This window comes from Varanus komodoensis, unplaced genomic scaffold (genome assembly GCF_004798865.1).
Source record: "Varanus komodoensis strain SLA01 unplaced genomic scaffold, ASM479886v1 scaffold4, whole genome shotgun sequence".
Taxonomy (NCBI): Eukaryota; Metazoa; Chordata; class Lepidosauria; order Squamata; family Varanidae; genus Varanus; species Varanus komodoensis.
In genome coordinates this window covers 42,474,915-42,488,820 of record NW_025335941.1, presented here as the reverse complement: position 1 = coordinate 42,488,820, position 13,906 = coordinate 42,474,915, and the positions used below count along the sequence as shown (strand labels likewise).

General features: G+C 40.4%; 1 protein-coding gene across 3 annotated transcripts in view; it reads left to right on the top strand.

The window, feature by feature from the left end:
* NBEA (neurobeachin) overlaps positions 1-13,262 on the top strand; it is a 450,384-nt gene extending 437,122 nt beyond the window's left edge. For 2 of the 3 annotated variants that reach the window (XR_006415936.1, XR_006415933.1), the window contains exons 60-63: positions 1,494-2,284; positions 2,988-3,130; positions 8,050-8,202; positions 9,919-13,262. The gene's annotated coding sequence lies outside the window, so the exon portion shown is untranslated. The remainder of the gene's footprint in view (positions 1-1,493; positions 2,285-2,987; positions 3,131-8,049; positions 8,203-9,918) is intronic. The other variant, XR_006415934.1, reaches the window with a different exon arrangement.
* Positions 13,263-13,906: the final 644 nt, after the last annotated feature.

The window sequence follows — 13,906 nt, the reverse complement described above, 5'->3', positions numbered from 1 at the left end:
GATTTGCCCAATGACATTGTGCAATGACATAAATTGTGCTCATTTTTACTCAGCCTACCCGCCATACTTTTTCCTGGTCTTTCAGTTCCAGATTCAGATGGGTGGACAGAGTACTTTGCAAACAGTAAAAATAGACCTGGGCTTGTATTGTTTTATGAAGCAGTTAAGAAGAATCATCCTGTGAGTTGGCCCATGACAGTTTGTTGCCTTCATCAGAAGTTGAAAGAAAAGAAAGAAAGTCCTCTTCTACAAGTGAGGCTAGATACTTCATAAGGTGATATAGGACTTTGACAGCATGGTTCACCTTTGCTGAACAAGGGATTCCAGATTGCAAAATAACTTAAGGAGATGTTATATCATCCAAGGACCATGACATTGCCAGCCTGGACATGTCTGAGAATTACTCATTCTTTTGTCCTACTAGGCCGAAGGAAGGAGGATAGCTTATCCTGTTGCTTAAGCAGTTAGGGCAGGAAATGGATCTTAAAAAGAAAAGAGAATAGGCCTTTGCCTCTGAAGGAAATTGTATGGGCTCCCCTGAAAAATCTGTTGAGGCACAGGAATCTGATGTGTTAATTAGGTGGACACCCATTTTGTGCTCAGCCTGCAAATATATGTAATAAGCGTCCTTTAGTTTCTAAAGCTAAACATCTATACCTAGTGAGCATTGGAATTTCTGAAACTTCTTAACAGTGAGAAGTGGGGTGCATTAGCACAGAACCAGGTTTCTTAAGGATAATGATAAAAAGTTTCCTGGGTTTAGAAATCATTCTTTGTCAGAATTTCAAATTATTCAAAATATCAAGTTACAGCAGAGCCTTTCCAGGTATCTCCTTTGATTCTTGGAAAATAGACATCACTTTAGTGATGACATATACTATACAGGTCTCACTGGTATCCCAGGCCTCTTTCACACTATTTCCTTCAGGCCTCAGATGAATACCATGTGCTCCCTGCAATTTACTGCTCTTTACTTTCTCAAGTTAATTCCTCCTTAGAGACTTCAGTCTTTCTCTCTCTCAAGGCTGTTCACTGATTTCTCAGAGTGTGCCTTTGGAAAGATTCTCTAGAAACTTCTACAATCAACACAGAAACAGGAAATTAATTTTATTTATCTCCTATTGGAATGTTCTCTTTCATTGATTTCTGATTGCCTGCTGAACTATCAGAAAGATGATCTAGTCTGTTATGTTCAGTATAAGAAAGTTACTTTACTCTTATTGAGCTTTAAAACTGATGAGATTTTAATATTTTTTCTTAACAGTAATGGTGCAATCCTATGAATGCTTACTTTGAACTAAACCTCCATAAGCTTAATGGGACTTACTCCCTTGTGAGTGTAGAAGAGAATTGCTGTCTGAGTTTTACACAAATGGCTAGCAAATTTATACCACTTGTGTCATCCCACTTTAATAACTATACAAATCTCTAATATACAGAACAAAATCCTATTAGCCATACCTTCCATTGTTTTTATTTCCTGTTCTTTACAGATCTGCAAGGTTTTTTCTTTCTTTCTTTTTTAATGGAGCAATCCTATGGTCTCTGGAAGGGCATGTTGTGAATTTTACCTGAGGCTACAGACACAGCTACAAGCTGACCTGGGGTGAAGAGCTCTGAGCATGTACTTTCTCCCATCCCTAACAACCTACTACTGTGGAAGTTTCTAGAAGAGAATATAAAGCAGTCAGTCTGGAAGCATTTTGAAAGCAATGCAGTGATTACCAAAAGCCAGCATGGATTCCTCAAGAAGAAATCCTGCCAAACTGATCTACCTTTTTTGATCTTGTCTTGAAGACTGCAGTAATGTTGTGGACATACTATATTGACTTCAGCAAAGCTTTTGACAAAGTGCCCCATGATATCCTGATTAGCAAACTAGCTAAAAGTAGCCTGGATAGAACAACTGATCTACCTAGGTCAACTAGGTAGATCTACAGTTGGCTACAGAATTGGACTCAAAGAGCGCTCATCAATGGCACTCTCTCAAAAAGGGGAAAAGTAACAAGTGGGGTACTGCAGGGTACTGTCATCCTGGACTCAATGCTCTTCAACAATTTTATTAATGGTTTGGATGAGGAAGTGCAGGGAATGGTTATCAAATTTGCAGATGACAGAAAACTGGATGGGATAGCTAATACAGTAAGAAGATGGAAGATGATCTTGATAGATTTGAACACTGGGCTGAAAACAACAAAATGAAATTCAGTAGAGACAAATGCATTTAGAAGTTCTTCATCTAGGAAAAAGAAGCTTAAATGCATTACAAGATGCTTGCCTGCAGGTGAGAAGAATCTTGGAACTGTTGTAGATCACAAGCTGGATATGACAATGTGATGTAGCTGCTAAAAGGGCAGGTGCTATTTTAAGTTGCATTAATAGAAGAATCACTTCCAAATCACATTAAGTACTAGATCTCATTTACTCATTACAGGCTAGGTGTCATCTGGAGTACTGTGTCTGGTTCTGGGCACCACAGTTTAAGAAAGATGCAGACTTGAAGAGATTCAGAGGAGTGCAACAGGGATGATCCAGGGACTGAAAACAAAGCCCTATGAAGAGAGATTAAAAGAATTGGTCTTGCTCAGCCTTTAGAAGGGAAAACTGAGGTGACATATGATAGCATTCTACAAACACCTGAAACATGTCACAAGGAGGAAGGACAGGCTCTCTTCTTGATCATCCCAGAGCGCAGGACATAGAATCCTGTTCTGTGTTACAGAACTGCCAGATTTGGGCTAGATATCAGGGAAAAAATCCTGACTGTTGGAACAGTACAACAATGGAGCAAATGACCTAGAATGGTTGTGGGCTCTCCTACACTAGAAGCACTCAAGTTGTAACTGGGTGGCCATCTGAGAGGGATAGTTTGAGTTAGACTTCTGCACTGAGCAAGGGGTTGGACCTGATGGTCCTCTTGGCCCCCTATAACTCTTCTGTTCTATGATTTTATACTGCTGAAAGTTGCATGGTTGTTCTTCTTCCAGCTGCATGCAAAGATGGTTGAGGAAGAAGAAAAGGAGGTACAATGATCGGCAGTCATGGAAGAGGAGACATGTGGATTTCCTGGATCCATAAGCCTGTCCCTCACCCATTCTTGCCTACATAAATCTGCTGGATGGATTGAGAGGTTTGTCTTGTTGAAAATGCTTTTAATATGGAACAGAAGGTGAACACAGCTTTTTGTTCTACCCCGATTAACTTTTGCCAGCTGAGTTTGGATGGACAGAGGGATCTAGTTCTGGAATCTCCACTAAAAGAGCTTCAGTTTTTTAGTATCACACTTTAAGTACTTATAGCACAATCAGATATTTTGGACCACAACTCTCAAGATTCTCGATTCTTGGCCATGCCAGACTGAGCTGAGGATGAGGTTCGCCACTGTACCCTTAAAACAGCCTTCCCCAATCTGGTGTACTTGAGATGTTTTGGACTTCCAGTCCCATCAGCCCCAGCCAGAAGATTTCTACAGGGCATTTGCCTGGAGAAGGCTGTTCTAGAAGTTGCAGCAGTGAATCCTAAATCACAGATGTCAAAAATATATTCAGTGGACAAATTTCAGAGTTCAAATTTCTAAACTTACAGTTTACATTCCTTACTTGACTCATTACTTGAATTCCATCAACTTGTGAACTTTATTTTATGTGATTTTATGCAAATGTAGTTGTAGAAAAAATATGTAAAATAAAGAAGACATAAAATGCATATTTCTTCCATAATGCAAGATGTAAAAATACATTTTGGGGAGGTGTATATTTTGTATTAATGTATTTTGAGGATATTTGCTTGCTCTTTTGGTGTGCACATTTGTACAAGTGCGAATTTTCACCATTATACACAAATGCATTTGTGCAAAATCTGATTCTATTAGTGAATAGGCAATGGAATAAAAGGCACTTCACAATCTATGAAACATAGGCAGAATCGATTTTACAGCATCTGAATATCCATTCAAAACTATGGAATAGTCTAAAGGTGTTAGCAGCCATTCAGTAATTTTGGGAAAGGGTAAAGAAATTTATTTATTTATTTAAAACATTTGTATTATGAAAAAGTAGTTTCTCTAATAGATAGCACAGACAAACAACATAATCCTCATCCATCAATTGGTGTTATATCAACATTGTTTCAAGCCATTCCAAACTCATACCATTCAGGTTAGTAGATCCTGACTCCAAATCAGGTTATCTGCTGAAATAGGGAAAGAAGTCAAGCGCTGGATTTATTCTGCTACAACACCTGCATTTCTGCCACTGGGGATACCATTATTGCCTTTTTGTCTTCCTTTGTTTTTTGGTGGTGGGTGACATCTGGCTTGGCTATTGCTGGTGGAAATAGAATTCAAAGCTAGATGAACCATTCATCTTGCACAACAGAGGAATCAGGACATTGGAAAGGGTGAGATTAACAAGAGGGTAAGGGCAAATGTGATACCTTTTGCATGCTATTTTCATCTCTAAAATAATATTGTTATACACAGGCACCCTACTTCCAAGCACTGAGAAGTTTCAGGGATTCCTGCACTTATTCAGGGTTCAGATGCCTTAGGCTGTCACTAAGAGTCTCTGCATTGTAAAATTTATTTAATGATCTATATGAAACGAACATAAGACATGGGTCCACAGCACTGGACATTTGGATGAACAAAAAATGACAGGTCCACAGCACTGACAGTCTAACAGATTCCTGTTCCCTCTCAACTCTCTAGAGACCTACATTCTCCATAAGATGAATAATGTGTGTAGCCTCTACCATGTTCCTGTACTTGCCTTTTTCTAAACTAAGAAGACCAAGCAATATAACCCTTTCTCATAAGGGCGTTGCTTTAGCCACTTGCCCATTTTGGTTGTCCTTGCTCCATAATCCATCTTTTGAACCATGCTTTTAATGCTAGGTGACTAGAACTGCACACAGAACCATATTTGTATAAAGATATTTTGACTTTGGCAATTTGGTGTTCACTTCCTTTCTAATGAAGGGCAAAGTGGATTTTGCTGTTTTCACAGCAGACATGCAACACAGCAGACAGGTTGACATTTTCTTTCTTTTTAATGCAATTTTATTTTAAAATAAAATTAACAAAATTAAGGCAACAAAAATAATTATGTTAAATCATGATCATGAAAAAGACAAAGGAATTCACTCATTATAATTCTTGTTCCATAATCACATAGGCCATAAACTATCTACAAGAAAACAGTCTGAGTAGAAGCTTAATGCAAAATTAAGAGTAAAAATACATTCTATGCAACATGTAAAAGGAGTGTGTGTATGTATATATTATTATGTGTGTCACTGTGCATTCGTCAGGGAAAAAAAGGGCAAATGTACTTGGTTGGAACCAGAGCAAATCTGAGCAGGAAATAAATGGAATGCCACAAACTTTTTAAAAGTTAGGATTCTTTGCTGAATTGACAGTTTCATTGGATTGTTCACCACTACCGCCACCTCAAAATCTCTTTCTTGCTCAGTCACTTTAGTTCGGATCCCACCAACCATTAGAAAGTGAAGAGCCACATACCCTGAGTTATATACTCTCAGCTTTTTGCAGCCAGAAACCAGGAAGCAACGCTCTGAATGAAAGATTGTGTCTCATGACCAGCTGTCATCAGTAACTGTTGATGGTCCTGCCCTTCATGTAACAAAACATTGCTCTGAAATTAAACCGGCTGAAAAGTTATAAATAGAAAGCACCATTCACTGTCAAACGCTTCCTCAACATCAGCCTAGATAAATACGGAAAAGAGATTAACTTTACGCAGAACTGAAGTATATTAATTAACTGTCTGACAGGGCAGAACACATCTCTAGGGTGGATATGACCAAGCTGCTATTCTTCGATTGATTTTGTGATCACATCTTGAAATCCAGTGGCTTTTAAATTAAAAAGAACAGAAATACAACCTATGAGACTACTTCATTTAAGTGAAATTAGAAAACAAGGCTCAAGTAGTTCCATGTTCCACATTTCTCAAAAATGAATGTACCTCACATATTGGGATGAGCTGTTTCTTTTATTAATGATACTCATTTTATTCACTATTAGGTGTCATTTTATCATGCCAGGTTCTTATCCTCTTAACTGAAAAGCAGTCTGCTGGCAGAGAGTGAGAGGATGATATGGAACAGAAAGGTTGGACAAAAATGACCACCCAAACTACTTCCCACTGCACTTTTAAGAATAGTGTTAGGATTAAAAATTAATTTTCATTTAAAAAAGTAATAAAGAATAATGAAAAAGAAAGAAAACTGCTACTCTACAGGAGTCTTTCTCAGCCTTAGTTGAACATACAAAAAACTCAACCCAGGACCTTTTGCACACAAAGCTACTGTCAATCTTTGAGAGTTCGTCCTTTAAGAGTTCTGAGCATCCTCTGAGATTGCACTGAGCTTCCTTCACGCTCTTAAAACTTGCTGTTCTAAGCAACTGTTTAGGAGATACTTTAGGAGATACCTCTGAACTGCTGAGAAAAAGTTCATGGTGGCACTTCTTGTTTTGTCTTTGTTTTTGCAATTTGCTATGTGGAGCATAGAAACTCAGGCCTTGTACCAAATACTGGCCCCCAAGGGGCCAATCTGGCCCTATTGGGTTCCTCAAAAAGCCAAGTGTCCTTTTCTGGCCTCACCCACTTCTCAAGCATGATACGATTTGGTGGTTCTTCCACTTGTGTAGTCCCCACACATTCCATGTGGTTGAAACACTTCTGTAAGGTTTATTTACCAACAGCAAGACTTTAAAGCTAAACACGACTTCATGACTAACAGCAACATACTGGTATCTGTTATCTTTTCTGGTTTGCATGTTTGGCCCAGTTTCTTTTGCCACCACTGGATTGTGGTTCAAAATGGAGGGTCTGTACCCCTGGGTGATGTTGAGCACTGTACAGATCACTACATTGCTTGTACATGGTGCTTCAGTGAGCTGTGAATCTTCAACCTACCCAAGAAAGTGCTGCTTAGGGAACAGGAGATAATGGAAGACTTTGGCCAGAGGCTGCTTATGGGCAGCTGCAAGCTTTTTGTTGAACAGCTTCTTAGCTGACTCATCCTAGAGAAGCAGGAATAGCTGACTCAAGCCAAGAGGGCACAGAATTTCTGCAAGGTCCACTGCCTCTCTTAACACAGTCCAGATTTTGCCATGCACTTCCCGCAGTATTATATAAAGGCCACATGGTATTGGTGAGGCTCTTTTTTAAGGAATGAGTCACCAAGCTCTTTTTTTTCTTGACACACTAAAAAGCTAACAGAATTGTGAAGAGAATCAGATTGTATGAACTTGCTTTGTGCACAGTTTCCCCCCCTCAATAAAGCTTTCTTCTATTAGTGAGATGTTTCCAATATGGATAGAAAAGAGCCTTAAGGTTTTAATTTATAAAGCAATTTTATATGTATATGTGTGAGTATTATGATCAGCCCAAACGCTTCAAAGTAGCACTGGGTTAAATTTTTTCAGAGTTCCAAAGATGACTAGAGAGGCAAGGCAAAATTTTATGACTTTTTGAAAAGGTTTCCACAAAATGTAAATGTGAAGAAAGCAGAGAGAGAGAAATTGTTCTCTTAAAGCATTAGAAATTGGATTCTGTGAAAGTGATTAGTAGTAGGTTCAGGTGATTTAAAAGAACCATTTCTTCACATATGTATATAACATATTACCACAAGACCCAGAAATTTAGGGGCAGTCTGCACTAGGCATTCTTACCACAGTATAATCCCTGACCCACTGGCTTGTCACATGACATTCACCCCCACCAGTCTTCCCCTGGGCTATTTCTGCCAGTAAATCCCAGCTTTCTTCAGACCTGTTCTGCCAGAGCTTTTCTATATGCTGTGGTTTTCTCGCCATTGATATCTCAGTGTGGGGCTTAGCTGACAGCACTGTTCTGGGGCCAGGAGATGGTCTCAGGGGGTTGTTGGGATGGCAGGAAGGAATTAGCCAGGTTTGGGGGCAGCCAAAACAGCAGCAACTCTGAGAGCCTTCAGTTGCTTTCCCACCACCCTTCTCTTTCTCTGATTTGCAAATGTTCCGTCCCCCTCTTCTCCTCCCATCAGAAAAAGCAAATTTTGCAGTGCCTTTTCAAGACTTCCTGAGGTTCCCTTTGTCCTGCTTCTTCAGAAACAACTAGATGAAATGCATTTCTACTCAGAAGTAAACCGAATTATCTTCAATGCCTTTATTCACAATTGAATCACAACTGATTTCAGGTGAGCAAATAATGGGAAAGTCCACGTTTGGAGGGGCGGGGGCAGGGTTGTGCCTGCTTGCTTTTTTTTTTTTTTCCAGAGGGGACAGGAGACACTGCCGATTTCATTTTCCTTTTTTTAAGTCCTGCTTTTCGGTGTACTTCATAGCTAATCGAACAGCAACAAGGAAAAGGAAAAAACAAACACAAAAACAAAGAAAACATTTCTCTTCACACGACCATTTACTGCTCTTCCACCTTCCCAGTTCCTTTGACTTCTCTGCCAACTGCATTTGTGTGGGGCATACCTCACATTTTCAAATAGGCTGAATGTATTAGCAAGTTTCCCAAATGCAATCAGAGCGTTTTGCATAAATACTGCAACCGTGTTCCACATAAACAGAAGGGCTCCAGTGTTAATTAAGGGCACCATTTAACTGCAAGTGGGCAACTGCACCCAGGTTGTGGGGCCATCAACAGAAACACGTGATGGGTCGTGGTTGAGCTCTGCATGGGGGCCAGGTAACAAGGGACAGAAACAGCAAATGAGCTGGAGCCAATAAAATCCCGAACAGGAAGCCTTTGTAGACTTTCTTATCCAAAGGAGCCAGCTTGGGTGGGGCAAAATGCTCCAGGATTGACATAGGAGGACTGCAGGAGAAAACCAAGTTTACTACTACTACTTTGGCCCTGGGTAACCCATCTTTGCCAGGGCATTTCCCAGTAGAGCTGGGAAAGGCTTTTGTCTGAAGCATTGAACAGTCAGTGTAAGACAATATTGAGATGCATGGCCCCAGTGACAAGCTCCATTTCAGGCATGTCCCTGTGAAATCTGAAAACGGAAAAGAGGTCCTGACTGACTTTCTGCATGGTTTTTTTCTTATTGTGGGTAATGGTTATGGAAGAGGCTGCCAAAGGAAGTGGGTCCAAATAAATGATCAAATAATGAAATGCAATCAATGTAGTCTCTAAGGATGCCTAACAGGAAGTGTTCCACCTTCCACAAGGTGTGGGGTTGACAAGTCAGAGACTTGGCATTCTTGTCTTAGTGTTTTTCCACATCAGCAACTGCTTTCACTAATGTCTCCTAAGCAGAGCTCTTTCCCAAACTAGCGATGAGTTCCTTCCATGTAAGTGTTACAAGATGCGTGTCCTCGTATAACAAGCCAGGTTTACAGGAGTATGGCAAAATATGTTGCTGTTATCCAGCATGCATCATTAAAGGTCATAAATGCAGAATTATCCCAGCCAAACCTAGTGAGCAGGTTCAAATTGCGTTTCTGATCTGGATGCCAGAATCAAATATCAGTTTCTGCTGCCATATGGCTGAGGGGGACAAGGCAGCTTGGCTGACTCCTGGCTGAGTGGTGTCATTTATAAAATGGAGCAATCTTTCTCCAGATCACAGCTCATGCAGATTTGGAGAACAATGTTGTTTTTCCTCTCACCCTGGGTGGTTTATTTTTAACTCTGCTGAACTATGGTCTTGAAGGGAAAATTGTTAGTTGTATTTTTCCTGGCAAGTATGTTTCAAGCATAGATTGGCAAAGTTTGATTTAAGATTGCATGTAGCAGTCACAAATGTACACTGGCCACAAGTCTAAATATTCAGAATTACCTATTCTATGTGTACACCACTTGAGAATATTTTTTACATGCTGATTAAGATCAAATGCAATGCAGTACACACAAGGCCCATAGGAATGTGCCATCTGAAATAACCTGAAATTGTTTTCAGAGTCAAGAAGATGCAGACCAGTTCTGAGAAGAGAAACATCACACTGAAAGCATTCCTGTTCAAGCATTTCCAGGCTGACAGCCCTCACTCAGAAAGCATTGTTTGAAAAGGATCTATTTACATACCTCCTCCATCTTTGAGTGTGCTAAGTAATCTGAGCAAGGCTTTACACAAGCAAGCATAATCAGATAGCGCCTGCTTTGCTTTTTGTTGGATGGGCATGGTGAACAGGTTGAGTTGTTTCCTTCATTATGTGATGGGAGGTGAATGCACTGATGGATATACAGAAAGAAGCCCAAATGTCAAGACTGCATGTTGCTACAACTTATGCTAGTTTGAGCATTACTACATTTTTTTGGCACTGATTGTCTCGATACACTTCAATCTAGCCTTAAGACTTGCTTGGAGCTCTGAAATTGTTTTGGTTGCCCTGTTGGATGACCTGTGCAGGAAGGAAAGGAGGGACTTGTGACTCCATTTAATTCTTCTGGATCCCTCACTGTGATTTGGCACCATCAGACATGGCATCTAGTCTGAGGTGGAAACAGGGGCCACCATGCTCTTGCAGTTCTGCTTCTGCCTGGCAGGGCATTCCTTGACGGCCATGCTGGAGATCTGATTCTCTCCTCCATACTATTTCTGATGCGGTGCAATGCACGGCTCTGCGTTATTCTTCATGCCCTTCACATGAAGTCTCTCTGTAAGGTCATCTTAAGATTTAGGGTGAAGCTGGAGGTTTAGGTGGAGCACTTATACATTGTGTAAAAGAGAAACTGCATTTCTTGAAAAAGAGAACAGAAGCAGACAAAAATGCATATATATTTGTACATAAATACAGGATACCAAGTTGTCATAAAAAGAGCATAACCATTCTCTTTGATATTGCTAGGATTTATGAAAGGAAAGCCTAAAGCTCTCACTGCGAATGGTTCTTGGTTGTTTTTTCACTCCACCTCAGGCATCACTGTTAGACTTTCCAAAGCTCACCATGCAGACTATACAAAAAAGCACAACCTTGAAATGCTCTACAGTCCCACAAAGAGTGGTAAGGAATATTTTCTGAAATGCTGCCAAACATTATGTTACCTGACAATCAATAGTTCTTGCCCTTTTTACTCTTGCTTTTCCCAATGAACATGCCCCCTCCCCAAAAAGGCCTGTCTAGCCAATGCTTTGATTCCTTAAGGAATCAAAGGAGGAATGTGATATCATGTTGAGTAAAGAAAATGCACAAGAAGACAAACCTCATTCGGTAGTGAAACTGGAACTAATGGCTCCCAGGCCAGTGCACCCAATTTAAAGAAAGATGTCAGCAGAGTGTGCTGTGGAATATGGTTTTGTTTAAACTTGTAACATACCATGAAATGCAGTGCCCTGGATGCATTCCCGTGAGATTTATTTAACCACTTATTTAGATGTCTTGGGCATAATTAAATATGATGTTAGTAAATCTTATGGGGTCAAGTTCAGCTTAAATGTGGTCTCCTTTGCAGTATTTTGAAAACTAATAGCTAACTAAGCTACAAAAAGAGAAAATAAAATGAGAGGTGGGAAAAAGAAAGCCAAAGCAATGCCTTTGCCAAATAGAAGGAGAGAATATGTCATAATAGTAAGACGAAGACCAAGAAAAATGAGGCTTTGGGGCAGGAAAAATAATATCAAATATTAAAGCATATTAAGTCTTAATATTCACTCCTTATGACCTATTGTTGTTAACCTTAGATTATAACAAGCTTTTAAAGATAGACATCTTTAGATGGCTGAAGTCTCCAAGGACAAACGTTGTGTGTCAGGGAGGTGGTACCTCAGGTGCATGCATCAAATACTTTTATTCAAACCCTAAGAAGTGACAACGTGAAAATGAGACTCTTCTCCAAGTACCACTGGTACATGTGGAACCAGAGTGCCCCGTTCTGGAAGCCCCTTTCCATAAAAACTGGTCTGGACATTTTTCTCTCTTGGAGAAAAGATTAAAATCAATTTCTTTGCCCAGGCATTTAATGCTATTTGATGATAGCAGTGAGGTTCATGCATCTGTTGCCCTTGATTCTCGCTTGACATTTTATTATATTGCATTGGAGGTTTTTTAATTTATAATTTTGTAAACCACTTTGGCATCTTTAGGAGAAAGGCAGTAATAAAAAATTCAAAATAAATAAATAATGCCAAAATGATGAGTTTAGCAACACAAATAAGATGTCAGTGGTGATAATGAACTTTTATCATGAATCTGATAGATTCTCCTGCATGATATATTCAACGAATCAGCTACCTAACCAAGAAGCATTGCTGAACAATGGAAATGACAGAGAAATCCTATTGTGGTGGGATGGTTCCATGGCAGAACAACCTGCGTAGAATATAAGGATTCTATTTGAAAGGCAGCTTGAGCATCTTCCAAATCATCTGTTTGAAGAACTGTTCAGTCCAAGTGCACTATAAAGATAACAAACCAGCATAAGTTAGAACTGAGTCTTGAAGTTTTCCATCAGCAGTTGCCACTTGGAAAGCAGTCAGTGCAAGGCTATCCAATTTACCTGGTTTTACCTGGTCAATTTACCTGGTCAGTCTTCTATGCCACAGAGTGTATTGAATACATACTAATGAATATTTATAAATGTGCATCTGTGCAAAGGCTATTCAAACAGAAATCCTCTTTTAAGCTCTTTTTATAGAAATGGGCCCTTTATTTAGGCAGTTCACAAGCTGCCAACGTGCCACCTCCTTTCTCAAAGGTGGCCTGCCTGCATGCACCAGCTGCTGAGGAGCTGGACAGTGGAGTCCTTGCACCTATCCTGCTTGAGGGATCCTGTGGACAGCTGGTCTGTCACTGAGTGTACAGAGTGCTGGATTAGATGGAACTTTGGTCTGATCCAGCCTGGCTTTTCTTATGTGGCTTTTCTTAAGTGGTGTTGGGGAAATCCAAATAAACCTTTATAAAGAAAAGTTGCATATAGGTCCCTTTTCAAGCCTGCAGTGTCCCTGATCCTCTTGCCCAGAAAGAACCAGAATTCTCAGCCAGGCTGCTTTTTCCTTGAAGATTGATTATTGATCTGTCCCAATAAAGAGACTGAGACTCTCCGCTGGGCTAAGGCAGTTGCTACATTTAGCTGCAAAGTTAAACTTGTTACATTGATATCTGCTGGGCTGCAGCAAGCAGCCCTGACTGGTTCTTTTGCATGTCAGTACCTACACCCAAAACCTGTTATGACTCATGTACTTCTCTGTTTGCATATCAATACTCTGTTAATCACTGATATTTATTGTACCATTATGTTATGTCCCCTCTGCAGTTTCTTCATATTGTTTTGTTCATGAATACATTATCTGTTGGTATATACCTATTTTTGCCTCATCTGCCCTGTTCCTGTGTACATGACTAGAAACCTATAAAATACTCTGTACATGTTCAGGAAACTTGTAGTTGGTGTGTGTACCTCTGCTCCCCAGTGCTGTTGTAAAGGTTTGTCTCTGTAGAAGGGTTTTCCTGTGTGTTCTCACTGAGGTTCATAATATAGACATCTCCCTGTGGATCTGAGTGTACATTTGTGCGGGCTGTGAAACCAGGATTCCCTGACAATGGGCACCCTAAAAAGCCAGCGGCAAAGGATCGTGGCTGTTGTGGACCAAAGCATTTAAAAAGCCACACGTATCCCTACCTTGGCTTTAACACCTGCCTGTCTTACTGATCTTGGTGGGCAGCCAATGCACGTAGCCTCCAAAGCTGATCCTAATTCAGACGAGGGAGGTATGCATAAAGAGCCACTTGCTTTTCTGTTACGTTGCTGGTCAAATAAACTCGAACCCCTCTGAGTTCTGCAGAAACACTGAGGGAACCCCCTCCATTATCCCATGGTCTGAGGCAGGAGCATACATGCAGGCCTCACTGCTGTCTCCCCACCCTCACAGCTGCCATCACCTCTTCTCTCACCCGCTGCTGCTTCTAGAGCCCTACAGTGTCCCCATCAGCCATCCTGGCCTCCCTCCT